We start from the raw sequence: 14,593 nt of genomic DNA, 5'->3' as shown, positions 1-14,593 counted from the left end.
CTCACAGAGCTGCAGAGTGCTTGGCTTTATTCAGGGAGACGGAGAGAGTTCCGCTCTGTTTTCACGATGAAGCAAAGGGAGAGCGACCGGACAGAGCAGCCGATGTGTTTTAAACGTGTGTGTGGCCATTGGTGTGTCTTTGCAGATTTCCAGGTTGTTCATATGTTCACATCATCTTCTCTAATTGAGGAATAACTATCTCTGCTGCTGTCAATCTGCCTCTAAGAAGCTCAGTTTCCTTCAGGTCGCTCAGTCTGTGTTCAGGCTCCGTTGCACCGCTGCTCCTCTGTTTGACAGTTTGCTTCTTATCCCTCACCATCAGTAGCGGTTTACAAATGAGATGTGAAGGATTAGCAAACAAAATAATAATGCTGTCGGGTTTATTTGTCTGTTTCTCATGAGCACTGAGTACACGTGTGTCTGTCACTGGAGACCATTGTTTTGTCACCAAAAGTCATGGTTTGATGCAGAGAAGAAATACAAAATGAGAGACTGTTTTCTCCATCTTTATTCTGATTTACACTTGTTAGAGGTGTGAAGTATGATTTACAAGTCAAATCTACCTGAGACACCTTACTTCTGCCTGTCAAAACCTGTGAGAAATTATTTGATTAAGAGAAAATCTTGAGTAATATTCACTTAATGGCTTTTTATAGCAGGTACTGCACTGTGGCGTGTGTGTTAAAGCGTAACTAGGAACCAGTTTGTCTTGAAGGACCATTACATTACGTCTGTTACACCAACCACCACCCTCCCAAGTTATGCACAATTATCTAAGGTGCGGCCTCCTCTCCATACAAAACACAGCAAACACGGCACATTTGTTCTGTTTTGATTTACTTGGCTGGGTGACTGTTTGCCATGTTTGTGGGAGGGTGCACCGCCGTCAGATTGCCGTATCTGGTTTGTCAGGTTAACTACTGTCACACTTCTCCACACAGTGAGGGAGGTAATAACATATATCTCAGAGAGCTGTAACATATATCTCAGAGAGCTTCACTCGGTTTTTCTGCCATCGTTTAACTCATAAGCACTGAGCTGAGCAGATACATTCATATCTCAGAGTGGCCCTGCAAACACTATTGTTTTTATTGAATAACAATAATACAAATTTGCTAAATTATTTGATGATCGTAGCTGGTTGTTCAGTTAACGGTGCCTCAAGGTGTTGTAGTGAATAGAAAGAAGAGGTCACAGTGGCCTATAACAAAAAATCCCAATCCAGTGCTAAGAATGTAAAATGCAAAACAGTGGGTTTCAAAGCTGCCAGACAATAGCTCTTTAGTTTCAATTTGCCCCCCAACTGTGCCCCCAGCTTAATTTCTTGTTTTACACATGATGTGATATCGCAATCTGGAAATTAATTGACCTGAAATCAGGGGATGGAAAGTGAAAACCGTTGCTACTGCACAGAAATCTGTGTTTTCTCCACCAACTCAAAGTCTGAGTGCAAGAACAACACGGAGAACGAACCAGAGCAAACATGCTAAACTCACTTAATCCAGCTAAAACCCTGCAAAGGCAAAGGGTATGGGTATGAGTTCTGTTGTGAAATAGCAGCAGTCTAATGAGCATGAGAGTGAAGGAGGTTTTATCTGAGATCAGAAGTTGTTGAGGTCTACATCTGTTTGTACAAGGTAGTTTGAAGGTGAAAAGTTGAAGGTCAAATCAAAATGATTGATCAATGTTTATTTCCTGGGTCAGCACTGTATTATAAAAGCTTTAGAAATAAGGTTATGTGCGGGAAATATCAGCAGTCAAGGTAATTGCTAACTTCGGAAATATTCAGTGTTAAATTGAGAGGCATAAAAAAATAACAAAATGATTTTGTATTTTCTCTCTGCACGCTGCATGTAAGGTGAATGAAGATGTGCAGGGACAGAGCCACAGTGGTTGTCTTCAGGTTATTTCCTTTTCTTTCCCAGTGAGGTTCTGTCTCGTGTGGAAGTGAATCAGTCATTCTTTATTGAGAAATGATTACTGTTATCACACGGAGATTAAAGATGCACTCGACAGGGTGCGTAATGGAGTTTTTTTTTCCTTTTGTATTTTCTGCAGCTCTCTGTCTTTCGCCTGTTTTCTTACAGACATCAGTGGATTGTGTGCTTGTACACCCTTGTCTGACTTAGTGTGGCTGCATGATGGTTACATTACTATTTAAGTAAACACACATATCTTTAATTGGAGCCTGTCTTGACTTAGGTCACCCTGAACATGATCCTTAAGTGCCGTCACTCTGATGTTCGCCTGACCTTTGACCTTGTGTGTTCTCAGGTACTGAGGCTTGTCCCGCTCTGACACAGTGACTCCAGACAGACTGGCTGAGAGACGCTGAAAAAAAGAAGTGGGCCGATAAAGAGATAGGAGGACAGAGGGAGGTGAGTGAAATGAATAACGGATTCCATTCTTATCTCTCTATCTATATATCTTTGTACACTATATCTGGCGCTGGGTCTCGCTCCGTCTGTGGCGAGTTGCTGCCGGGCTTGCTGGCTCATTGTTTACAGTGCTGCCCGGTCAGCCAGAAAACAAGAGCAGCGCTGTATTGGGAAAAAGGTTGGTGCACACTCACCCCTGCTGAGCCCGATACTGAGAGTTTGTGTGTGCAGGCTCTTGTGTATGCGCTCTTTGAGAGTGAAGGATGGGAGAGGAGGACATTGTCGAGAGCAGTATCTACTTACTGAGCAGTAAGATTGCCATCACAGATTTGCCGTTTTTTCCCAAATGGAAACAACATACTTTCAAATTCCACATGTTGGCACAAGCCTGGTATAGGGGGCCACATGTAAAACTAGAATAGCATTCAGTAGATTTCCTCCGCCAAGGCAGAAGAGTCACCTTGAATACAATTAAACGTACATTATGTTTCTTCCACCGCTAAGGATCTCTCAATCAAAACGACAACAAAATACCTAGTTTGATGACGTCTTGAAGCAGCGTGGGGTCATGGGAGATGTTGTTAGCTGATGGAAATCTGCCCGAAACAACTCACTCTGGGAAAATGGCCAAAATGTCACAAAAAAAACAAAACAATCTCACAATGGATGTGCACCAAATGTTAATGAGTTCTTTCTTGGCCATTGCCCCGTCCCATGTTGGAAATTCATTCAGTAGTTTTTGTGTAATCCTGCGGAAAAATCAACAAACAAACAAACAAACAGAAATCGAGAGAAAAATCAACAGGCTGGGACAGAGGTAATAACAGATGGCCCTCGCTCACATGTTTGTGCAAATTTGAATCTTCTATCTCTCTCTGTTTGCACATCTCATGCTACTACTCCAACTCTTACAGCCTGTTACATCTGCTCACCTATTCTCTAAGTATCTGAATAAACACAAGCCCCACGTTCATCTTGTGCGCTGGTCTCGAGTATTACCTCTGCACGCTGAGGATGCTTTCAGGTTAAACACATCTTCGGTTCACAGTTGGTTAGGGCCTGTGGTCCTGGTGGTAGCAGTCCGCTCACTGGGATGATAAGCTGCCTACTTATGTATGTAAAGTAGCTTTTATGCAATTCACCCAGTGGCCTTCCCCACTATCATCTCAGTGGGAGCATTTTGGGGTCTGAGTGTGTGTTTATGTGTGTGTTTATGTGTAGAAAATTGATTGCTGCAGAGGTTTGAGTGAATGAGACTGAACGGGGCAGAAAAGCTGCTGTGGCTGTGGTGGTCGGTTTGCTGGTGTTAAGACAGTTTAGTTTGAATTAGTGCTGCTGAAAGGATTAGTAGATTAACCACAGGAAATCCATACCAGCAATAATACATAGTTTCAATCTCGTATATAGATCACTGAGATCATTTACTAAATAATTAACCCCACGTGAGCTGGTTCCAACCTATAAAGTGTACAGATCTGCTGCTCTCCAGTTTTTCATATTGTGGAAAATGTAATATATTTCTAAAATCAAGCAAATATGTAAATATGTGAATACTGAAACTGACTAGTGCACACACACACACACACACACACACACACACACACACACACACACACACACACACACACACACACACATGCTCACACAGTGAAGATGATCCATGTCCATCCTATCCCCGGGGACCTTCCTACTTCATCCGCTGCCTTCTCCACAGTTTTCTCTGCTCATTTCTTCATCTCACTCGGCCTCCGCTGACTCTAAATGTATTTATTTTGTTGTGTCTCACTTTTGTGTTTCCTTCCCATGTGTCATACCTTCTCTCTCTCCTGCCCCGTAGCCGCAGTGTCCTTGAGAAGGCAGTGACTTTGTCGGTGAGCGCAGCCGAGCGCATCACTCTCTGTCTCCGTCGCTCGCACACTGTCTCCCTGACACTCACTCAACCCTCCCCAAATACACACACACACACACACACACACACACACACACACACACACACACACACACACACACACACACACACACACACACACACACACACACACACACACAGTACGTCCATGGCTAACGAGACTGTTCCTTTAGTCCCCATAAATAATTCATTGGCAGTAACATTGGCCGTGCATTATGCAAATATTGACAAATCTATTGCAGAGAAAAATTGAAACAGTCGTTTCCTGTGTTGAGCACAACTTTTTCCCACTTGCTGTTTTCAGAAATATATAATAAATCATCCACAAACTGCTGATACAGGTAATATATATTATATTTAAGCAAGGGCACAGTATAGAGCCAATCAGATGGTTTATAGGATATACAAAGAAAGTGTTTTAGTTATACATCCACCAAGGATGTTATGTTTACATCTGTGTTTGTGCAGATCCCGATCAAATTGTGAGAAAAGATGTGTTTTTTACATTTACCAGGCCATAGTTCATGGATCTTAATACAAAAAAAAAGAGGAAAGTTTAGGGAAACTGATATTTATGAGTGTGTGCAATTTGCTGCAGATCCAAATATAAATGTGGTTTCATAAGAGGGCCGTTCTTCTGTTTGATTGAAGTGTTTGACAAAACATGATTTTAATATGTAAGTACAGTTACTCTTACTCTGGGCTTGTTACCAAGTTTGGACAAATTGCCTTCAGGTGATACTGTCTTCAGGCTGCCAGCATGGAAACATGATCGCCCTGTGCCCTCCTCCTCATTAACGGTGCCCTCAACTAATCTTGGATCATGACAGCCCATTGTCGCAGTTTTCCGTAGCTTTTGAAATATAGATGGCGTCTGATTGTCTGCTTGTAAGAGGAGATGTTATAGTCTCTCGATTGCTGTTTGTTCTCGCTGGTTTCTGTTTCCCATCAGAGTTCATGGAGTGCGTATTGGGTCCCTTGTTTTTTTCCTGCCACCTGACGTCACCTTACCTTTTCTGGTGGGGATCAAGTGTCCTGCGGTTTGCGAGTTAGAAGTGTTTGTGTCCCGCAGCCGTGTTTGTGTACTTGCATCTTAAATAAACATTTTATACGACAGATTGAAATTATACCATGCATTTATATGCTATTATTTTGTAATCTGCATAATTTAAATTCCTGAAGTGCTGTTTAATCTTCAAACATCAAAATCCATATATCTAAATTAACATACTTCATAACAGTATCTCAACGCCGCCATCTTTCTCTCTCTCTGTGTGTGTGTTTCTCTCTCTCTCTATGTGTGTGTCTCTCTCACTCGTCCTCGTGTTTGTCCCTCATTCGGCTGAGAATGCTTCCGTAGCCATGGCGACCGATCCCAAGGGGAAAAGTTGAGGCTGAATCTCTTTTATCTCTGTTCGCTTTCTTTTCCCTCCATTGTCTCCTGCCTGGTTTCAGTCTCGTGCTTTGCTCACGTGCAAACACAAACACATCAAAATGAGGCCGGGAGGTTGAGATGATGCCGTTTTGGTTCCTTTGTTTTCCAGTACTGATTAAAAGAAGTGACCTAATTAGAGAGAGGCACTCGGGACACAGCGGAGGAAGAAATTCTCTCTCTCTCTCTCTCTCTCTCTCGCTCTCTCTCTCTCTCTCTCTCTCTCTCTCTCTCTCTCTTTCCTGTTTTCTACCGTTTTGCTTTTTGCTCGTCTTCCTGCTTGTTAGTGACTAACAGTGCGACAGTGGAACCTTTGGCCATTGCAGTAAACACTTTCACCAAAAGGCTGATGGTGACGAAGAGAGAATTAAAAAGAGGATGATGTGAGGACACAGAATACAGAAGAAGTTGTTGTTTAAAAAAATCCTTTTAATGTTAAAAACTGCACCTCACTGAGTCAGACCTTCAGAGGGGCTTCAATTGTCTAACTTTACTTTTAGTGTGTATTTGGTATTTAGGTACAACATTATCGGTTTCAGCAAATAAACACACAACAAAATATATTTCAGAAAAAACGGTAAATACGTCTGCAGCGAAGGAGGAATACAGGTGATGTTGTCACAGGGCAACAAAATCCACATAGAGAAGAGATGGATTTTCTCCTAAAGCATGGCCGTGATTGTTCCATACCCTTAACTAAAGGTTTATTTTTCTACCATCAACTCTCCACGGTGTAGTTTGAGGTTTCATATTGCAACCAGCTGAGTAACACAGACTTACCCTCCCTTTCCAAGCGTGTAGAAGAACCCACAGTGGCCCTCAGGTAACATAAAACGTGAAAGCCCCTCTCTAGTGCCGGTGTGTTTAGTTCATTCTGGGCGACCACTGAATCATGGCGGTGCAACATAGTGGTCCCCTGAGGAAGAGGATCTGCTGCTAATACAGATATGAAGAGCTGAATGATAAGATAACACAAATACAGTTATTCTTATTTTCATGTGATTATACATTGATAAAATCATAATTATGAATATCGATTTTCTGCTCACAGAAAAATCCTTCACACCAGACCTGTAATAAAGTGGTAATTTTCTCCCTAATCATCCCAAATTCAGCAAAATCCATATTTTAACCCGAACCAAAACCTTTGTCTAAACCTAACCAATACTTTTGACATGGACTAACATAATCGTTACTTAATTTGTTTCTGGGCAGATATTCTTCCTCTGATAAGCAATACATTTTCCATCCTGGTCGATACTGAATAAATGTTCATGTTCCTTTTGATAAGTTTCTTTGCATTTCTCTCATAACTCCAGCTTCCTATCTGAAAAAGACGTGCAGTATAGCAAAGCTCAGGTAAAAAAATAAGAGGGACTTTTCCTTTTTCGCTTAATCTGTGTTTTTAATGGAGGTAGCCGGGGGGAGACACAGTCTGGAAGACAAACTGGAAATGGGGAATTCAATTTTGTGAACTCATAATAATTTAATTGTTAATTATTAATGTGTGAAGTGTGAAAAGGACAACTGTAATGAAAGACCTAAGTCTATCAGGCTCTTCTTGTATTCCTTCACTACATCTCTTCATCCCTTCATCTGCTTCCTTTATCCCCCTAACACCCTTCTTCTTTCATCCCTGTGCCTCCCCCTCCTTCCTTCCTCCATTTCCCTTTCCTCCCTTTCCCCCTTCATCCTTTTTGGTCCCTAACCGCTCCCCATTGTCTTTAGCTTTTTCGTCCACTGGTTTATATTCCTCATTGTTTCACCATCCTCTCTCCCTCTTATTGACCGTGCATATCTTACATTGAGACTCCATTGTTCTTCTAATCTATTTTATCCTCCACCCCCACACAAACATAAAATATTACACTTGTGTCTTCCTCTTCCCCAAATACTGTAAATCATCTCAGGCTTTGATACGATACCTGCATAAATATTTAAAAAACGGGAAATCAAACGACACCACGGCAAAACCTAAAACATCAGGAAAAGTAATCGCCTATTAGATGACAGAACATGGACATTATTTGCCGTGATGAAATATAATTTTTCGAAAACTAGAAGATGTGCGCACCTCTGCAATGGAGGGCTATTGAATCATTAGCGGTCGGTCTACTTCAGTGCACTAGGCTCTCAGCTTTGTGAGAGAAATAATGCTGTGCTCTGCTCTTGTGGACAAGCAGCGGACAGTCGACAAGAGCACTTTTATTAGCATCCATACACCTCAACTGGTTGTCACCATTAAAGCAAATGGCACACCCATTATGCCTGCAGAAAGTAGAGGTTGAGGCAGAGAGCTGCACACTCACACACACACACACACACACACAGACACACACACACACACACACACATACACAGACACACACACTCATAGGAATTATGGCTCTCATTAAAACACTGTACAGATACTGGTGAAATGGGGTGTCGTAGCATTTTTCACAACAGGATAATGGAATAGTCTTTTAGTGTGAATGGACCGTGCAGCACTAACTGTAAACCTTTCCTGTCTCCCTCTTTGTGCTCATTTCTACTTGTTCTCTTTCTTATACCCTTCAAATCTGCCAACTGCTTTTCCTCCTTCTCTCTCCCCCGATACACGACCGTCCACCCCGCCTTTCCTCTCCTCTCTCTCCTCCTGTTCCTTCCTTTCTCCCTTTCGGCCCGATCTGTCATCTCCCCCGAGTCACAGAGACAGGGGGGAGAGGAAGTGCGCAATGAAACGGCCACGTCGAGCACTCTGCCCAAATTGACCGGGAATGAATGGAGTCACTGATCGGCTCCTGCTGAAGCACTGTCGATGGAGGCGTGTAGGGGGGTGGGGGAGAAAAGGCAGGTTTACAGTTTGTGAATACCACAGACAGGTTTCACGCAAACCACGTCTATCTGTGCATCAAAGTGCACAACAGACAACTCTGTTTGTGTTAACTTAGGAATGCATCTGGAACGGTTATCTGTGAGCTATTGCAAACAAAAGTTGAGGACGGAAAAATCACCTTTCTTGCAATGAATTCAGTCTTTTAAGTTGAAGAGGTGAATGTAATCTGTATTCTGGAGATTTCCCTCTGCTGTCTGAATAGAGAACCAGGAAGCAGAGAGGAAGGCAACAGCTAGAGAGAGTGAAAACTAGAAAAACGGGAAGATGCAGAATGACAGGACACACTCTCCCATGTCGCTGGTTACTGAAGCTCCCAACGTAAGATTATATAACATTCTGCGAAACCAATTTCTTAAAAACACTTGATCCTACGGTGTAATTTGGGTTTTGTAATGTATTTTGGTAATCTGCTAATCTGGAACCACCCACCGTACTGCTGGTTTTATTAATGAAAATTGACAGAGAGGGACATATCACTGGAATACCAACTCGTACTACGCCTGTGTGCCTTTTGGTGTGTGGTAGAGTAGAAGCGCATTAGGGAATTAGTGCACATCTGGACGGGCCTGGCTGTCCTCATGACCTCACAACTCGCAACATGCTTCATAATTTGGAAGGTTTCAATGTAATTCTAATGACAACAAACTGTGGCCTCAATTTATGAGAGACCTGTTAAGAGCTCATGTTTATTTTTATTTTTTTGGCTTTGACTTTTAAATTATCCGAAGTGATAAAAATCACCTTTCAAATAACTGACCAAGCAGATATCACTGCCCAATAACAGGTTGCTGTATGATTTATCAATTGGCAATAAAGGTCGACCACAAAGGCTGAAAGGAAATTTAAACGGTTTGGTCTACGGAGGATTTCCTTCTCTTCCTGCTGTTGTCCTGCAGCAGAGCTGCAGTTGGACATTATGAGAGTTTTATTGCCCATTGTTTTTTTTAGCTGTGCCCAGCTGAGTACTGTCAGCTGTTCAGTTGAGTTGAACCACAATACTTATGCTTAAAAGTTAATATCGGATGTCTTGTCAATTGCCGTCTCCCGTTGGAGCCTTTGTTGCTTGGTGGTAAAAGAATGCATTTGTCTGTTGCATTTGGAGGAGTCTTCGAAATGGGACAGCCTAGTCGATCCCTAAGTGCTAACTCTCTGAAAGAGGCGGCTCCTGAATTGGGACATAGCTCTCGTCTCTTCTTTTCTCTTTGTGTTTACTTACATATCAGATCCAGTCACTTACCCCACATTGAAAACTACTGATATATTGGACCATATAGATATTTAACCTTTAATATAGTTGTTAGTGGTTTAAGAAGCACAATAACTGAATTTCATACTCATAGAATATGACCATGCATGCTGTGTGGTGGTATTTTTGTGAATATATATCTATACTATTTACTAGTAACATTACAGATAGAAGAACCTGCTCAGACACTCACACACACACACATACACACACACACACACACACACACACGTAAAAGAGGTGGGGCAGTCACAGCCGAGTATGTTTGCAAACTTGAGCTTAGCAGTGAAGAGCCTTTAAGCAGGATTAAGACTCTAAGTGTCAATGGAACCGTCAAATAGGCCAAAGACCACAAGGATATCACTTACACTGCAACAATCAACATCAGTGGGGGCTGCTGAGCATTCCTGCGTGCGTGCGTAGTAATTTGTAATATAGAGGCAGAGGAAACCAGCAGGATGTGCACACACTATATGCGCATTCACAAGTCCTCCGCAGACTGTGGAGCCTCGACAGAGCCCGGGCTGGACCATCTGTTCCTGTGGAAATCAGCACAGCAGGAGGCTAGCAATACACACACACACACACACACACACACACACACACACACACACACACACACACACACACACACACACACACACACACACACACACACACACACACACACACACAGTAAGAGCATGCTGGCATAGTGACGCAAACTGTGTGTACAGAAGTCAAGTTTTCAGTTGAAATAAAGTAACCCGTGGAGATGACAGGTGTAACTGAAAAGACCAATGCTAGATAGATAGGTAGATAGATATATAGATAGATGTGCACTCTCAGTCATTGAACACATGCATTTATCCTTGTTAGCCTGTGACCCACGTCCCTCCAGTCTGACCCACCGTCAGCAGAAAATGCATACACATACAGCTTTCTCCATTTTAATAATCGACCGGGGGGAGTTACACTCCCATGTCAATGTTCTCTATTTCCCTCCAAGAGACAACATCAGCATTTTCTCTGCTTTTCTGCCATCTCATCAATACTCTCTACCTTGACCTCCCTCTGGCTACTACTGGGCCCGATAAAGACAGATGGACAGCGTGGTAGCTTAAAACATACGCAGGGCAACAAAGCCTCTTTAAGTGAATACACACTGATAATGCCTACAATAGGGTTATATTTAATTACAGGGGGACAGATAAACCTTTAAACCTTTCAAAAGATTAGAGAGACCAAATTGAGGATAGTATCTGTAGGAAGCTCATCAGTTATACACGTCAATGACCTTGTTCAATAAGACTTGATCTAAACTTGTTCTGCTGTTAATATAGATTGAAATTCCAAATTCAATCAATAAACCAAAGGCATTATAATTCATCTTCATTTTTGTTACCTAGGGAGCTGCATTTGTCCTTTGCATCAGTCACTTTGTGTTGTAGTGGACTGACCCACTTCTTGTAGGAGAAGGCTTTGTTTTCTGTAATGCAACAATATAGAATCATGCGTTCACAACATGGAAAATGGAAAGGCAAAAAAATGACATGCCTGTCAAGACTGAAAAAATGAAATTACTAAATACGAATAAAAAATGAGAAAATAGTAAAGAGTTTCTGTGATAGATTCTGTACAATCTGTGCAGTAGCATGTGACCCGAAACTAACACAATGTCGACATCCCTCCCGACGACAGTCAATCTGTAATGAGAAATGTATCATATTTAATTTCCCTCAAATTTATCGGAGGAACCCAGAAAAGGAAGTTCGTTTATTTTTCTAATCTAAGAGAATAGAGGATGTCTCTTTTTTTAGTGGGTAGGAGAGGGATGTGATCATTTCCATTGGTCAATATTACTCTGGCCGCGAGGATGATAAAAGCTAAAATACCCTTTCCAGAATGAAGAAAAGTGAGACATTATGATGAGTCTCTTGTTAAACAGATTATATGGGCACTCAGGTAATGGAGATGAGGTCAAACGTTGCTGCTACATCCTTAAAGGTTATTAAGCGTTTACAGTTAAAACTGGAGAATTTAATGTCTTACTTGTTAGATGATGCTGTTAAATTAGGTTTGGTCATTGATAGGAATCATGAGTGCAATGTAAGAATGAGCTGCACTTGAATTAGATAGTTGTATGAATGTTCAGCGTTATCATCATCACAACCATCTGACATCAGACATCTCACCAAAGAGTAGCCCTAACAGCAGTCTATAATTTAGCATGGCCTTTCAAGGATGTTCTATTATTGTAATTGTCCTTGACAGGTAAAATCTTCCTCGCCTCTGCATTAGAGGGATATAAACTATAAGTATCACAGAATCGACTTCATCCTTCACAAGCAGCAGTTGCAATGTTATATTTTTTGTAACTGAGGTAATTATACACATTACAGTATCAAGGATGCATTTATACACCCAGAAAACAATAGCATCATCACCTTCACGGCAGTGAATGGAAAATATGATCCCTGTAGCTAGGAGACCCTTGTTATTGTAACAGAAGTGGATCTGTGGTGTTTCATTCATCGCAGCAGAAGGGCAATAGATAGAGGATTAACAACACAAGCACCAAGCTATGTTTTGAACAAGAAAATGGCAAATAGCATTTGCTAGTATAAAGTTTTATTTATTAATTCGTGTGGACTTTTTCAAAAGAATCTGTAAATAAAATAAAATCCTTAAGGGACTTCTGTCGGCAAAAGAACCAATAAACAATCACAATAAAGATGAGAAAACAAAATTGAAGGTGAAAGACAAAGTGTGATTCCAGAAAGACTGAGAATTGGAGACTGGGCAAGGAGTTAATAACAGCAGGAAAACATAAGAGAGCTGAGAGAGCTAAGATAGATTGGAACAGACCAGGTGCACAAGTTAAGATCAGGGGGGAAATCAGCGGGAGAGTCAGAAGGAGAAGTAATTGCTTTCGTGCGTGTGTGTTCGGTAGAGTCGGTGTGTGTCGACTGTGATGCTGAGAAGAAACGTGTTCACTTATTCATGAAACAGATCTGTCCATCCATCCATTTATCCATTATCTATACCGCCTCTCCTCTCAGGGTCATGGGGGGGGCGCGGCGGCTGGAGCCAATCTTAGCTGACATTGGGCGTGTGGAGGGCTACACCCTGGACAGGCCGCCAGTCTATCACAGGGCTGACATATGGTGGCAAACAACCACCCACACCTATACAGGCAATTTGGAGTCACCAATCAACCTAACCTGGACTGTGGGAGGAGGCTAGAGAAAAATCATCACAAGGAAAGGCCACGGCCGACCCAGATCCGTCCATCTATATTTTAATTCATTCCTCAGAATATATAGTCGGGTCCAAAAGATCTCTTTCCTGTTGAGTTGTGGTCCACAGTTAAAATTGTTTCTCTCTGTTGCTGAAAATATCAATTAAATAACACACTCATGGATAAATGTTTCAAAACGCTTTGCTGCCACTGCTCAAACCATGACAGGATGAATGTATTGAATATACAACTATGTCTGATATAAGCTCCCAAGCTAACAGAGAGGTTAATGCATTACATTCAATGAATATATTTTCAAGTCTGCCTGATACGGAGTCAACTCTTGGAGGTGACTAAATGGAAGTGACGTGGCTTGGAAAGGATACATATATTTCATTAGAGTGATAAGTTGCTCTCTCATTCTTTTTTTGTTCCCTGTTCTATTAGAGTCTAAATTGCATTCCCCCTGAATCCCGGGTTGTAAAACTCCCTGGGATGAAAACCAGCAGCAGAGAACAACTGGAGCTGGAATCACAAGCTGTAGTTTTAAATGAACACCTAATGCATCAATGAGTTTATTCCTCACAGTGTTTTCAGATTGCAAATAGAGGAGTGCACAATCTCCACATAGGCTCATTGGCCATTTTATCACTTTGGATAACATATACACGTATTGCGTATTTGCATCATTAATTAGATTTGCCCCAGATTTCAGCTTTTCAGATATTAGCACTCAACACATGTCTGAGAAGTTCACAAAATTCAAGCAATGTTGAAGAATGTGAAAACCAATTACTGGAGCTGCCCGATAAATCGAATCTGCTCCAAAATATATTGGGTTCTTCCTTGGCTCACACTCAACCCTTCCAGCAAGTTTCAAGAAAATCCACCAGACAGACAGCAATGAAAACATAACCTCGTCGGAGGAGGTCATCAGCAATGTTGTCACACTATTTAAGCACTCTCCTTGCCAAGTGCTCAATATTAGTATTGCTGTGGAGGAACGGGAAGAGAAAACAAACATGTCCGGGAAAAACATAACTGGAGAAAGAGAAATGGGATATGAGCTTTTTGTAGCTTCTAATGAATTTCTTACATTCTCTACATTCTCTACATTGTATAAAATAAACCTCCTTGAGAGATGTGGCCAGGAAGAAGGAAATGAGGAACGACAACACACGACTGCACCATTATGGTCATGCTGACACGCCTGACACCATTTCCCTGGTGTCCTTTGTTCTAACAAATGCATCAGCATGTGTCTCGCCTGCTGCATAGTCCTGCATTAATGAGACATAATGCAGGTAATATCTCCGGCACGATATTTTCCTCCTGATCGTATCTTAACTATGGGCTGTGTGGTAAAGGATGAGTGACATATCAGTGGCATCAGTGTCTGATACCTTTGAGTTATTTGTCTTAAATATTTTATGACAGCTCTTGTGTGCATGTTGCATTTGTGGAGATGCAAAATTAAGAACTCTAGTGTTGAGGCTGTTTGGAATAGGCTGTTTGCTTTGGTAATGATGG

At 41.7% G+C, this 14,593-nt stretch overlaps 1 protein-coding gene across 4 annotated transcripts in view; it reads left to right on the top strand.

Annotated features, from left to right (window-relative positions):
• Positions 1–14,593, top strand: part of strbp (spermatid perinuclear RNA binding protein) — a 74,651-nt gene that overhangs the window by 19,953 nt on the left and 40,105 nt on the right. For all 4 annotated transcript variants that reach the window (XM_053410723.1, XM_053410725.1, XM_053410724.1 and 1 more), the window contains exon 2: positions 2,275–2,378. The gene's annotated coding sequence lies outside the window, so the exon portion shown is untranslated. The remainder of the gene's footprint in view (positions 1–2,274; positions 2,379–14,593) is intronic.

Source organism: Pleuronectes platessa, chromosome 19, assembly GCF_947347685.1.
Source record: "Pleuronectes platessa chromosome 19, fPlePla1.1, whole genome shotgun sequence".
Classification (NCBI taxonomy): domain Eukaryota; kingdom Metazoa; phylum Chordata; class Actinopteri; order Pleuronectiformes; family Pleuronectidae; genus Pleuronectes; species Pleuronectes platessa.
The sequence above is the reverse complement of the archived record's forward strand: the minus strand, read 5'-3'. Positions and strand labels throughout refer to the sequence as shown.